Source organism: Puccinia triticina, chromosome 6A, assembly GCF_026914185.1.
Source record: "Puccinia triticina chromosome 6A, complete sequence".
Lineage (NCBI taxonomy): Eukaryota > Fungi > Basidiomycota > Pucciniomycetes > Pucciniales > Pucciniaceae > Puccinia > Puccinia triticina.
In genome coordinates this window covers 7,683,422-7,698,789 of record NC_070563.1, presented here as the reverse complement: position 1 = coordinate 7,698,789, position 15,368 = coordinate 7,683,422, and positions in this window count along the sequence as shown.

Here is a 15,368-nt window from a genome sequence, read left to right as displayed (position 1 = left end):
TTGTGCATCCAGGTGGAGTTACAATGGCAGCTTGACTCAAGTATCCTGCGTGTCAATTGCAAGCAGCTGACCAAGTTATTTTTGCAGTGCTCATCACGCCAAACTCTTCTCAACTATAACATTACATCAAAATTACATATTACAAGGTTTAAAATAGTAACAAGATTTAAATAGCTTAAAATTCAGGAAGATTGCGTCACACTAAAATAATAGTGTATCTCCTAGAGCTTAATTACAGGAGGGCAGCCCTTCAAGCACCCGTGTATTTTGTCTTTTCCTGTGACATTTTGCATATCCCCTCCAAGCTCTGCTTACGCCCTGCGTGAGAGTTCCACACCGTCCAGAGATCCACGTCGCTGTTCCCTGCTCTGTACACAAGGACACAAGGGCCCTATCCGCCATCCGTCTCAAGTAGCCAATCAACCAGTTGAGTGCCATCCAATGATCCTCCAAAGGTGCCGCCAAGAATCTTGCCAACAAGTTCACCGCGCAAGATAGATCCGGCCGATTTCCACATGCTAGGTACATTAGCAATCCTATGACCAATCTGTACCCAGTTTGATCAACTGGATCACCTGAGAAACTTTCCAGATCCGTCTCTGGTAGCGGGCAGTGATGCGCAAAGGTCTTCCGGTCATAGGATTCAACTATTTGCTTTGCCATGACCGATTGAGTTAGCCTGAGCTGATGAGCAAGAGCGGGCAAAGAGCTGAGGACAGCAGGCACAGGATGTGGATGGTGGTCAAGGTTCGTGGAAGGATGATGTGAATTGCAGTCAGACTGAGAACATGATGAGAGGAAAAGAAAAGAGAAAGGAAAACAAGAAGACAAACTACCTACCTGAGGACAGCAGGCACAGGATGTGGATGGTTGTTGAGGTTCATGGAAGGATGATGAAAGGTCCTTCCACGACTGCTGCCTCAGGTAGTCTACATAAAATCTGTGAAATAGATGTGAAAGGTGAATGAAATGTGGGAAGCAGATGAAACATGAGAAACAGGAACAAGTAGCTCAACATGAGCTGTGGGCCAACTTAGGGTGAATTCAATTCCAACTAGATGCTGAATGTTATTGGACCATTTTATCTCAAGTTGCCGCTCCATTCCACTGCAAAGTTCATTCAGCAAGCTTCTGTCAGAAGATACCACAAATACATCATTAACGTGAAGCCATATAATGATGAATTGGCTCTGTCGGCGAAAAAGATAAAGGGACGGTTCCATTTCACTGGCCTCAAAACCAAGCTCGCCTCCACCACTGTTTGTTGGAAAAATTTCCACCAGCAGCGTGCCGCCTGCTTGGTTCCGTATAACACCTTCTTGAGCCGCATAAAATTTCCCTTGAGTGAGGGAGTGATCTCAACCGGAGGTTGTATATACTCCTCTTCCTCAATTGGGCTATGCAGGTACACGGAACTCATGTCAAACATTGCTGCATGGAGATTGTTGGAAATCACCAAGGATATGAGCAGCCTGAGGGTGTTGATCAAAGCAGTCAGAGTGCAGGTCTCATTGTAGTCAAGACCCAGTTGCTGGTTGAAGCCTTTAGTGACATACCAAGCTCTTTATTTGTTGACGGAACCATCAGGTTTTCTTTTGATTGAAAACACCCAGCGCGCTCCCAGCGCTTTGCAGGCTTTTGGAGGATTTGTTGGAATCCACACCTCCAGCTGACCAAACTTCATCATCTCATACTCCGCAGCTTCACACCAAAGATGGGCATCAGAAACGGCTAGAGCTTGTTTGATGGTTTTTGGGAAGTTGTGTTCTTCATCAGTCGATAATAAGGACATTTGCCGGTGTTCCTCTTCCGCTATCTCCGTTGTCTTTTCTTCTCCCAGTCAAAGCATAATTTGCTTTAGAATAAGATCAGCTTGACCTTCAGCTACTGGTTCAGGCGCAGCTACAAGATCCGAGGCTGGTTTTGTTGACAGTCAATTGACAGGAAGCTTCTGGAAATCCAGAAAGTTTACTGAGATCAAGTGAACCATGAGCCTTTCACTTGGGACCCAAAAAATCCACCCAGCACCCAAGGCGGGATAACCAAGGAGTTGGCCTTCACACACTGTCTTTTCAAGCTTTTTTCTCTGTTCCTTTGGGATATGGATAATGGCTCTAGCCCCAAACAGGAAGAGGGTGGCCGCAATTGGTTTTGTCTTGTACAGGAGCTCAAGAGGGGTCTTGTCTCCAGTCTGGCTATTAGGCAGATGATTGTGGAGGTGCACAGCTGTCACCCACCATTTGCTAGACAACTCACTGGCGTAAAGCAATTTTCTAGCCATGTCTCCAAGGGTCCTGTTTACATGTTCACCTTCCCTGTTCTGCTCCGGCGAGTAAGGTGTCACTAGTGCTAGAGTTGTACCAATCACCTTGAGTTGGGGTTTTAGGCTTTTAGTATACTCCAGTGCATGGTCACAGCGCAGGTAAGTTGGAACCTTCCCAAGAGCTGTTTTGAGGTGTCAAATCCAACCCATGAGCTTCTCTGGAACATTTCTTCTGTGCTGCATTGGCGCGCAAAATTTATATGTAGGGTAACTAGGTATCTGCAGCCGTTGATGTCCAGGTTCAGCAGGCCAATCACATCTGAGACGCAAAAATTGATGGGCTCATCCCGGGGAATTTGTGTCTCCATACCACGGTAAGGCGCTCTTCAGTGACGCGCCCTTTTGGGACAAAGGGTGTTGAGATGGTGTAGCCCGTATGTAGTTGTTGTATTCTTGTACATAGATATGCTTCTACCAAGCAGCCCATTACTAAAGTCTACCGGCTCTCACTATCTGGCTCTTTTACTTACTGAATCTAATATATATATCTTCACTGTCAAGCCCCCGTCCGTGAGCACCGGTAGCCCTTCAGTTTCAGTCCCTGGTGTCCCTCAACAGGTTATGAGACCCTCTTAGTCTTGCTCAGTAATGTTGAAACTCAAAAACCATCCCTGGCAACTGCGCGTATCTGCCCGCAAAACCTATAGCTGCGGAACACTTGAGATCTGAATATCACTTACTCAAACCTAGACGATCAGGATCAAAAAGCTCACTCGAAGTCAGTCTCTGCCGCTTCTTCAGTCATCCCTTCCTTCTCAACCCGCCGACAAAAATCCATCCCCCTATTCCTTTTTTTCTTTTCCCTTCAAAAAAAAACCCTTGACTCAATCTCTGCAATACTCCTCGCCTAAAGACAACATTGGTCTTCTTTGATTCATTGAATCGCTATTTGGCAACTCAAAGCCAATCTCTTCTTCTCTTGGACGTCTCGTCCTTGCTCCATCTTGGTGAGAAGAAAACTCGACCATCTTTTGGCCCCTTTCTTTATCTCTTCATCCCTTCTCTATCAATCACTAAACCTGTCTCATATCACTCTCAGTCCTTCCCTCCTTCTGTGTCCTGTCCTTTGTCTACCTTTTCTAGTTGTTTGCTATCTATACATCTCAATCATCGGGTATGCTATTTCTGTCTATCACTGCTCTAGTTCTTAATCTCATCTCATCTAACTCCTTGTTGTCGTCTAGATTTGGCTTTTTTGTTTCTCAGTAATAAAATCATCAGGGTTCTTTAAGTAACATTGCTTCAACCCCTCATCTTCATCCTCCCGGAATCCAAATCAAAACTTGCCGCTGGCCTTTGATAAAATTTCCAATCACTTGATTGCATCTTCCATTGTATTGACCAGCATGTCTAACTTCTGTCAAGTTCAAAACGTATCCTCCATACTCTCATTGATTGCAACCTTGGACGGCACCAAGGCTGTTTTACCTCAATGGTGCAATCGACTTGAAGGCGTCCTTGGAATGCAGAACACCAGGCCTGGACATAGTCAAAGGCACACTCACTCTTCCGAAAGAAGACACTAAACTGGACACCTCGGCGGTTCGCTCGGCCAATTTCACCAAAGGCTACAACCCAAAAGAAATAGCCTCCAATTGGGACTCACTCTTGGATCTAGCTTGTCATACTATTTGGCTGACCCTCTCCGATCCGCTTTCCCAGCGTTATCACAAAGTTAAACCGGCTTCTTGTCTTTTCTCAACCATCGTCAATGCCTATGAGAAAAATACTAGGGCTTGTTGTATGTGCCTCCACAAGGCATTTTGGACCGCTTGTCATGACCCAAACGAGCCAATTGCTCTGTGGATCAGCCACGTGCGCGTAGCAGCCGACGATCTCTTGACGGTCAAAGAACCCCTGACCAATTGTCAAATTGCCGACCGTCTTGTTGGAGGACTCGACTCGTCTTGGTCTAACGTTTGGGATGCTATTGTCTACACTGCGACGGAAATGTCGCTTGACGACGTCCTTGGTGCAATGGAAGCCCACGAAGTCAGCTTGAACGGCAACAAAGCTACCAATCTGGCCTCTGCTTCCTTCGCCTATAACAAACGTATTGCCTGTTCAAACTGCGGAAAAAGCGGGCATTGATCCAATGATTGTCCTAAACCAAAGAACTTCGGAAAAACCAAAGCTGGCGCCGCCACCGCTGTCAAGCTGGGCGACTATGAATCAGGTTCTTACGACGACAACAACAAAGTCAACGTGATCTACAAGTAACTGATCCTCAATAGCTATCAATTTTTTTTTTATTTCTCAGTACGCTACAGCCACACTTTAGCCTACTTCATGGTTATTCTACTACCACTGGTTTTTCTTAGCTTCTAGTAGTACAATTTCCATCTTTTCAATTTTCTTAGCAGTACTGATATAGCTTGGTTATCAGCAAGGGGGGATGTTGAGATGGTGTAGCCCGTATGTAGTTGTTGTATTCTTGTACATAGATATGCTTCTACCAAGCAGCCCATTACTACAGTCTACCGGCTCTCACTATCTGGCTCTTTTACTTACTGAATCTAATATATATATCTTCACTGTCAAGCCCCCGTCCATGAGCACCGGTAGCCCTTCAGTTTCAGTCCCTGGTGTCCCTCAACAAAGGGGCCTGCCAAAGAGAGAGGCAGAGGGCGGTAAGGATCTTGAGACAGAGGGGGTTGTTGAAGGGGGGGGTTTAGCCCTTGCGGCATTGGCTAGTTTACCGGCTTGTATTTGGCTGCAAACGCCACACACTTGCCCGCCTTCCACGCCCCCAGAAGAGCGGACTGCGACCAATGATCCAGCCCGTGATGAAGCAAACGCCAAGTTGGAAACTCCGACAGGTTATCAAATGGTGCCTTATCTGCAAAAGACAAACCAAAAAGTAGAGGGCGGCTCACAAGTGTGGCGATTTGTAGGGTTTTTGGCAAGGCGGCATCTAGCCCGGAGGTGCACGCATGGAGAGAACTTACTTCTAGTTCCTCCCACCTCCGCGGAACACCAAAATACCTCCATCCAATGCTGCTGTATTTTATCCTTGTTTTGGAGACGGTCCTGAAACAAGTGATCCCAATTTTGCTGAGGGGCGGTCAAATGACCGGAAGGAACTGAGAAAACATCAAAGGGTTCCCTACTCGGGGCTAAGGCCTTTGTGGTCAAGGTTTGGTGGGATGGTTGACCACCTGAGACGAAAGAAAGGAAGGGGGATCGCTTGAGGCTCACAACAGTGGTGTGCGGTAGAGTTTTCAACAAGGCAGCATCTAGCCTGGAGGTGCACACATGGAGAGAATTTACTTCTAGTTCTCCCCCCTCCACGGAATACCTGAATCCTCCAGCACCGGGAATTCAGACAACCCTCCAGCCTGTGGCACGTCTTGAGGACCGGTCTTACTGGGATCGTCAAGCTGGCCATCCTGAAACCAACACTGGGTCGCTACGCTACGCTACACGTTAGCGTAGCGGCAAAAAGCGCCCATCTATTTTGCATAGTGTTGGCGCGCTGTTAGCGCCGCTACGCTGCGCTAATTTTCAGCAGCGCTAACAGCGCGCCAATTCTTTGTTAGCGTTAGCACGCCGCTACAGTCGCTACGCTACGCTGCGCTACGCTACAGCGCTTTTAGCGGAAAAAAGCCCTTTTTTCCCGCTAAAGGCGCTGTAGCGCAGCGTAGCGCGCGCTCTTTTGCGCCCTGCATGTGTAGCGTTAGCGCAATTGCGCGCATCTGCGCTAACGCTACGCTATCAGCTAAAATAGCTGCGCACTGCGTGCGCGTAGCGTTAGCGCATATGCGTGCAATTGCGCCAACGCTATGCTAAAAAATAGCACATTTGCGCTGCGCTACGCTACGCTAACCGCTATGGTTAGCGTAGCGGCCCAGTGTTTCTGAAACCAAACCACCTTATTGCAAAGTGAGGGTAGTTTATTCTCATTGCGGAGACAAGAGTTGGAAGGTAGTTTATTCTCATTGCGGAGACAATGTTGCTGAGAAGAGGGGTCTCCTAAAGTGGGAGAAAGATTGGGGTCCCAAGAGTTTCTCACGAGCGTGGCACGAGATAGTGTTTTTGACGATGTAGTAGTATCTACCCAGAGATGCATACATGGAGGGGAACTTACTTTGACGCTTTGTGCCCCTGCGGAACATCCATGCTGCTTGCCGCAAACTAGTCGCCCGCCTTTTGAAGAATTGAGAGAAAAAAACTGGTCGAAATGAGGGACCAGAGAGCTGAAAGAAGCGGAACCAATGTTTTTAGGGTTTTCACAATTTTCTTGATGTTTTTGATTTTGATGATTCTTATTTGAGTCTTTTGAGGAAAGTGGAACCGATGAAACTGAATGAGAAATGAGATGATAGGCCTCTTGATCAGAAGTCAATCTGCCAGTGAGAAGTCAAGACCCTAAATTAAGACTGTGGGCAAGTGGATTGACTTCATTCATAAAAAATGCTGATTGTCTCTAAGGACTTCTTCCAAGCGTCCACAATGAACCAAGACGCCCTTCTGACCGTTAGCTGAAAATTCCTGCTCCCATCTCCCTTTATCGATTGGGCAGAGAGTTACTTCAATGTTCCTGCCACTTGAGTCAGGCAAAATAATCCGCTCGCCTGCAGTAGGTGAGACCATCAAAGTGGCCCTAAAATCCATCAAGAACGGGCGGCCTAGAATGAACGGCCCATCAGCCCGGGTAATCCAGAAATGGCAGTATCCCACGATAGAGCGTCCCACGCGGATTGGCACAGATTGGCACGTCTTCGGCAATGCCAATAAGCTCACACGCCTGATTATTGATCCCATAGACTGCCGAACTAAAGTTCACCTGTGGAGTGAGATTTAATTTCACCGCTAGAGAATCCGAGATGAGATTTAACTGTGAACCCAAATTGACTAATGGCAACAAGATTGTTTTGCCTTCTCCAACACTGCAGTTGAGGTATCCGAGAGGACACAAGTAGAGACTTGGGTCAAATCCTTCCTCCAGGTCAATTCCTTTGGACAGAGTGCCCAAATTAACCCTCAAATCCTCGGCTCCCACCTGTCGAGAAACCCATTTCTTTACACTGTCCGAGACGGCCAGGGAAACAGAACAGATCTCCCCAACAGTTGTAGTCACGGGGAGATCGAAAATCTTCTTGACCAGCCCAACAACTGCGTCAGGGTGATTGCAAGAAACCTCGCGCTTGAACCTGACCTTAGACTGAGATCCAGGGACCTTAGAGGGGGTAGCTGGACGTGCTGCTGACTCCTTTGTTGGAGAGAGCTCTGGATCTGGCTCATTCATGATCCTATCAAAAAGTTCCTCCGAGACGGCCAGGGAAACAGAACAGATCTCCCCAACAGTTGTAGTCACGGGGAGATCGAAAATCTTCTTGACCAGCCCAACAACTGCGTCAGGGTGATTGCAAGAAACCTCGCGCTTGAACCTGACCTTAGACTGAGATCCAGGGACCTTAGAGGGGGTAGCTGGACGTGCTGCTGACTCCTTTGTTGGAGAGAGCTCTGGATCTGGCTCATTCATGATCCTATCAAAAAGTTCCGGCTCATTCTCTTCTTGAGGTCGCGCAGGGTCCATGGTAGCGCCAGGTGTCTTCCTCAGCGGCCTCTTTGATTGATTGGGCAGAACTAGAGGCGTCTTGAACAGCCGGCCCTCTTTGTGATGCTTTCTTGCCACGGGATCAGACTCGTAAACTCCCGCAAAGGACTGAGAGGAAACAGCCAGAGGATACCAGGGCTGCAAAGACCCACAGCTCGCCTTGTACTCAGGGGTAGCCGCTGTGGATGACTTTTGAGTTGGCGTTGGGGGTCTAAGCGCTCCAGGCGCTGAATTTGGATGATAAGAAGCGACCACGTGTTGAATCAGCCTACTATGGTCAAACAGTATCGTTTGGAAGGAAAAAATTGGTCCCTCTTTGTTTGACGAGCCCCGCTTCCTTGTCTTTTACAAGCTCCTGACAACAAGATGTCCCATGATTCTTGCAATGGCAGTAATAACAAACCAACGGTGGACAATCTGTTGACGTCAAAGCTTTAGTGGGTATTGCTGCTATCTTCTGGTCAATCTTGTGTTCAAAAGCCTCTAGCATTCTTGACAGCTTGTCTATGTTTGGGCTAACTTAAAACAAGTCCCCCACATTGGAGGGCCCTGGTAAAGCCTGGGCTGGCGCGAAGCGCCCTCGCGCAAAGCGCAACCTCCAAAGGAGGGACTTAGGATTAATGTCCACATTTTGGCCTGAGGGTTTGAGGCCTTTTGGTGGGGAATTTGTGCCATTCCAATTTTGACCTTGTTCCCAAACAGCCCCACACACGCTCTTTGGACCATGAGAATCCTCTGGTTCTTCCCCATCTTTTGATGCTACACTCACCCCTGAGAACCCAACCCTTCTCTTTCCATGCTCCTTCAAACTTTTGGTTTTCAAGGTCATTCTGAGCTGTATCACGTGAATTTATTGAAAAACAGTACAGTATTCAATTCGATCCCCAGGAACCAAGCTCTGTTTTAGATGTCTTGCCCAATCCAGCTTGTGCGACAGATTTTCACTTTGAGGACAGGAACTGGAAGCCAAGAAGCTTGGCTGTTCCACCCCTTCATAGGTTCACCCGGGTTGGAACGGTTTTTGTTGTGTCCCTCAAGCCAAAATTACAACATTAGTCATAAGCCTCTCCTACAGAGAGTCCCTTCAGGACGCAGGTGTCCCCCCCTCCGTTTGAGAGGCTTAGTTAGGCTAGATGTTTGGGGCAGGTTTTGACAATGCAGCCGCGTCTTTAGAGCGTCGATCTTCCCCCATCTTCTTCATCATTGAATTCCCCTCTTGAAAGGCAGAAACAGAGACCCGCTGTCCAGACTTTGACTCTTCAAAGGTGAGCGCAGTTTGCTCCCTCATCACAGTGTCAATGGCTTCCTTGAGAATCTTGAAGGTAGGAAATTTAAAGCGGTTATCCAGTGTGGTAACCATTGTTCCATTGCAAATCAATTTCTTCCTGATCTCATCTTGAACCGGGGGTGAGAAAACCTGATAATAGGAGTTCTGAATCTCCTCTACCGAGTCAATATGCCCTTTGGATAACAGATAGGAATGTATTGTTGAGTTGTCTGTTAGTCTGCTACCATGATGTATCACCACAGTATAGAGGGCTGTTGGATCAACCCATGAGCACTACCAACCAACCACCCAGCTGGCAGCCACAAGCGTCTGTAGCCTAGTTGGTAAAGGCAGCACTCTAGTATGTGTCTCAGCATAGCTGAGGTCGTGAGTTCGACTCTCACCAGATACATCTCCATTTTCCATTTCACAGTCTCTACATGTATTGGCTCCCAAGACTGGTGAAACGTCTGATAGTCCACCGCAGTCGCCACACCTCCCTTCAAAACTCAATCTTCAACCAGGGCTGTCAGGTCTGGTGTAGTAAACCTCGCGGTGTAAGACTCAAAAGTGTTCTTGGGAACCTTTTGCTGAATGGAGAAGGGGGTGATGGAGGTGCAAACTCTGCCCTTCTATACTATCAGAAAACAAGACCCACCAAGGTAAGCTTGACAAGTTTTAATGAAGTGATAGGGTTGGTTGGTTCAAGATGAGCTTGTTGATGACACTGAATAATTTGTTGATATTGTTATTTTAAGGGTTGTTATGTATGTAGGTTGTTAAGTATATGTAAGGTTGTTTATGTAAATGTTGGGGTGACTGTAATTGGTGAGTAATGAACTGAGGGAAAGACAACTGAGGGGGGGAGAGAGCTCCTTATATAGACAAATGTGAGGGAATTTAGCTACAAGGAAGCCCTGTATGATGGATTTTAGCTGCAGGGGAACTGAATGAGTGAATGTGGTTGGTTGGAAATGTACATGACATGTAGAAGGTACAAACATCTGAATGAGTGACTATGATTGGTCAGAACATGAGGGATTTAATGTGGTACTTCTATGATGTCACCTGCAGCTGTCAGTTGTGAAAATCCACTAATTTAGAATGTATGTAAATACTATGCAGTGTAAATGAGTTATATGTGTAGCTGTCCAGCAGCTGGATTGTGTGTGTAAACGTGAGGTTGTAATAGGAGGTGAGGTGTATATGTAGCTTGGAATGTAACTTCTAGTCCTGTAGAGTCCTGTCCTTGCGCCATAGTCCATGATTTCTGATGAGTGTTATGTAAAGAAAAGAAAACAGAGGATTTTTTTTTTGATGTAGTGGAACCTTTTTATCTACCACAGCGGTGTCCACCTGGCCCCAGTAGGCAATCATTGCGGACCTGAGCTTTGGCCAGTCGGTGGGACTGAACCCTTCCAGCGTCTCAAGGATGTCCAACAGCTCATTGGTGGCAAGGAAAAGCTGGATCTGCTTGGCCATATCGAGCTCAGTAGCCTTGTCAAAGCCCGCCACCATCTCATAAGTTTTGATGAACCGCTTGACCTTGGTCCCATCGAAGCATAGCCGGTTGTTTGGCGACTTGATCTTAACCATTGTGGCGGATTCTGGGAAAACAAATTTGGCGGACGATGGGGTGTGGCTCACAGTGTGGCAAAGTTGCTTTTGACAATGTGTAGAAGAGCCCAGAGGGGACTTACTTATATCCCTCCTATGCCCCGCAACTGAACACCTGAAAAGAAAGGAAAACCGCTACAATCTTGATTTTCAAACAAAAGTCCTGAGAATTCTTGCTCCAAATCAAACAAGGACCAGATCAAGGATTGAGACAAGTCAAAACCAGGAGATGAGTGGTGTGGTGGCCAGATCGGTACAGGGCCTCAAGATCATCAAAATCCAGAATTCATCAAGATCAGGCATCTTGACAGCAAGAATCTTCAACCTCAAGATTCTCATCAAGCCCCTCATTCTAAATATTCTTCAAGATCCCTTCCCCCTTCTTTTTCTTTATGCTCTTTTTCATGTTTCTTGGTCCATGAGTCATGTGGGTTTCTTTCATCTTGTTTGTTTTATTTCTTCTCTTCTGTTGGTTGTTGTTGTGTTGTGTTTTCTTTTCTCTCCTTGTGGTGTTGTTTTGTAGTTGGGGATGTGATGACATGTCCTGTGACATGTCACTCCCCAGAGTCCAAGTTTGAGTTTGAACTTGGAGGATGGGACGGCATGGGACTTGCTCTGATCCATGAGATTTTCCATCAATTTTTGATCCGCTGGCAGTATCCCCAGCACTATTCCTGATCCTTTATCCCTGATCCCCTTATCATTATCATCTGATACTCAACAAACCAACCACCGCTGACGGTATTCCATCCCTGTCGTCTCAACAAAATCCTTCCCCCAACGCTATCACCTTTTCTGATCCTTATTACTCTTCATCCGGACCACCACAAGGGCAGCTCAACAGCACCTATCCCCTCAACGCTCTGCCTACCGCCTGGCACAGTAGGAGTTCCACAGCGGGGGTGAGTAGATAGACAGATGACAGTTGCAAAATCAAAAAGAACCAAAATAATTTCAGCTGGGAATCTTGGGATTCAGGTAGAAGAGGGGAAAACAAAGGAAGAAACAAATTTATAACCGCCAAGCGCCTCAAAACCACAGCTGATACTGTAAATCTTGAGGTCGCTGGTTTGATCCCGGCTCGGGGGACCAAATATGGAGCTTCTTCCGGTGCTGGGCCGGCAACAGCGCTGGGAGGAGAAAAGATGCCGGTGGCTGCCCTTGTGGATGGTCCAAAGAAATGAGTCGTGGGTTTTGAGGTGATAGCTTTGTGGTGGGATGGTTTTGAGAGTTTGCCGGGGTTTGGATCCTTGGCGGCGGTTTTGTTTGAAATGAAGGGATTCTTGCGGGAAGGGCGGATCTTGATTCTCTTGACTCAACGGACTCTGGACTCTTGATGATCTCAAATTTTTGATGGGTCAGAATGCCATGCCGCTCCCCTCCTCCAATTTCGCAGAACTTGGACTTGGGGAGACCACATGTCACATGCATTTCATCATATCCCTTGTGCGCCACGCGCGCGCACAACAAAACCAACCACAAAGAGACAGAGAAGAAACAGAAAAAAACAGAAACTCAGGAAAAGAGAAACAGGAATGAAACTGAAGAAGATCTGAGACAAGAAAAGAGAGCCACAATCTGATAGATAAGAGAAAAGGAGAGAAACAAAAACCAAAGAAGAGAGATCAGAAACAACAACAGGAATAAACCCACAGACAACTCTGTGTTAGGACCAAGAAAGGAGAAGAGGAGAGGGAAACAGGATCCAGAGAAGGAAGGGGAGGAAGGGGATATATTGGTAGAAGGGGGGAAAAGTCCTGCTGGCTTGAGGTTTTCTTGACGTTCTCGTTGGATCTTGATGAGGGCACCGGTGAGATTGAGCACTAAGAAACTGATCTGACGACCGTATTGGCCACCACAGCAGAAAGTATTGAGAGTTCTTCTCTTTTTAATCAGCGTCCGGAGGACTGATTTTTCTGGTTGCCACATCCTTCCAGAAGTGACTACAGTCAGCATACCAGTGACCATTTTTGCCGCAATAGATGCAATGGTCCCTGTATTTCTTGACAAGGGATTTGGATTGGCCTTTTCCTTTGAAGTGGGCCGCCTTGTCAAGTGAGAGGCTTGGCTTCTGACGGGTGGTTGCGTCCCTGATCTGCGTTGTGGGTGGGTCGGGGGCACTTGGCAAAGACGCTGGCATCAAGACTCTGTTCTTGTTTTGCAGCTTGTTGGCAGCAAACTGGATGATTGTCATGAAGTTTTCAAATGGAGGGGTTTCCTTCTTGTTGAGTTGCTGACTGACAGTGAATTCAAATTTCATCAGTTCTACACCAATGGGTGGTTTGAAGTGCAATTGGAGGAAAATACCAAGGGCCTTGTCCCAGATGATCTTAAGCTCAGCCAGTTTGGACTTAAGTTTTGCCCAAACCAACAATGTCACATCCAATACCGGTGAGGGATTGTTAACAAGTTGGACCAGCTGATTGAGGAGTATGATCTTCCTTCTACAGTCGGACTGGGAGCACTTAGCTCCCAACACCAGGAAAAAACAATAGTCCCTTGGGGACAAGTGACATTTGAAAGCTTTGGTTGCAGCTCCAAAGTGGCTCTGATCCTGTGCCACCTGTTTCCTTGGTGCTCAGTATGTTTTAGTGGTTTATGTACATACATATCCTCATGGCTCAGTGCTCACTGGCCCAGCTCAAGGATCCCCAGTACCACCCAGCAATGTTAATTCTGGCAGTTCTGCACTAACAGTGAGCCACTGAGCTAAGATCCTATGACTGTTGTGCAAGTTCAACAAGCCTGCTAGGCCTGCCTTGCTATTTACATACAGCAAAGGCAGGGAAGTTTGTGCTGTTACACACATATGTATGTAAATACTTCCCCTGATCCGCAAAACGGGCGTTGATCAACGCATGCCCGTCCTCCGGGGGCACACTCACGCCCACACCCTTTGAAAAGGGTGTGTGGGGCCGCATGCCCTGTATTTGCCAAGGGCGTGCATGTCCCTGTATGGGCGTGCACCTTGCCTGCTCGCCGAGAGCCCCTTGGACAGCAGGCATACACATCCCTGCTCGCTGAGAGCCCCTCGGCGAGCAGGCATACACATCCCTGCTTGCCGAGAGCTCCTCGGCAAGAAGGCATATGCATCTCTGCTCGCCGAGAGCCCCTTGGCGAGCAGGCATACACATCTCTGCTTGCCGAGAGCCCCTCGGCGAGCAGGCATACACATCTCTGCTCGCCAAGAGCCCCTCGGCGAGCAGGCATACACATCTCTGCTCGCCAAGAGCCCCTCGGCGAGCAGGCATACACATCTCTGCTCGCCGAGAGCCCCTTGGACAGCAGGCATAGCTCGCCTAGAGCCCCTTGGCGAGCAGCTGTACGTGGCGAGCAGTTATAATTTCACCTGCCCGCCGAGGGGCTCTTGTGGAGCAGGCTTGGCAGGCAGGTGTATGTATACCTGCTCGCCAAGAGGTAAGCCCCTCGGCATAAAGGTATATGTATACCTGCTCACCAAGAGGTAAGCCCCTTGGCGAGCAGGTATACTTGCTTGGCGGGCAGGTGCATGTGTGCCTGCTTGCCGAGGGGCTCTCGGCAAGGTAACCCCTTTGGCGAGCAGGTATACTTGCTCGGGGGGCAGGTGCATGTGTGCCTGCTCGCCAAGGGGCTCTTGGGGAGGTAAGCCCCTCGGCAAGCAGGTATACTTGCTTGGGGCTGGTGCATGTGTGCCTGCTCGCCAAGAGGCTCTCGGCGGGCAGGTGTATGGATGCCTGCTCGCCAAGAGGGATACCGGCGAGCAGGCACGCATGCACCTGCCCGCCCAGGGGCTCTTGGCCAGCAGGTATACTTGCACATGCCCGCCGAGGGGCTCTCAGCGAGCAGGTATACTTGCACCTGCCCGCCGAGGGGCTCTTGGCGAGCAAGGATGTGTATGCCTGCTTGCCAAGAGGTATCTCTCTTGGTGAGCAGGCACGGGCCACACCCCTGCACGCCCATGTAGGGGCGTGTAAGCCCTTGCACGCCCATACAGGGGCATGCATGCCCTTTCACCCCCATACAGGGGTGTGCATGCCCTACGCAAATACAGGTTGTGTGGCCCCACATGCCCTTTTTGAAGGGTGTGCGGCCCCACACGCCCTTTTTGAAGGGTGTGGGTGTGGGCGTGTACCAGGGGGACGGGCATGTGTTTATCAACACCCTTGTCCTAGTGCCAATGTAGAGAGAGAGGTGTTGATTGAGCAGATTAGTCCTGAGCAGATGAACATCACAAGCTGTGTGTGCACATGGCAGAATGAGCTACACTAGCCGCTGCTGGCTGTGCAAGGCAAACAAATGTATACTCAGTTATTGCAATTGTGCTATGATGTACCAGCTGTGGATAGATGCTGGATAGATGGCCAGAGCTGTTCAAATGTCACCTGCTGCCAAGGGAACATTGTTTTTTCTTGGTGCAACAGTTCAAAGATTTCTTTTGGTCAGGTCAAAGGGTATCAACAATATTTGTGCACAAGACTCACAACCAAAAATGCCTCTTCAACGGACAGAATCACAAAGTTTTCCATCTTGTTGGTGAATGGCTCCTGTTGGACAAGCACATGCAAAAGGGTCCGGTCAATAGCGGCTTCCCAGGACGGGAAATTTGTCCCCTCACAGGAGAG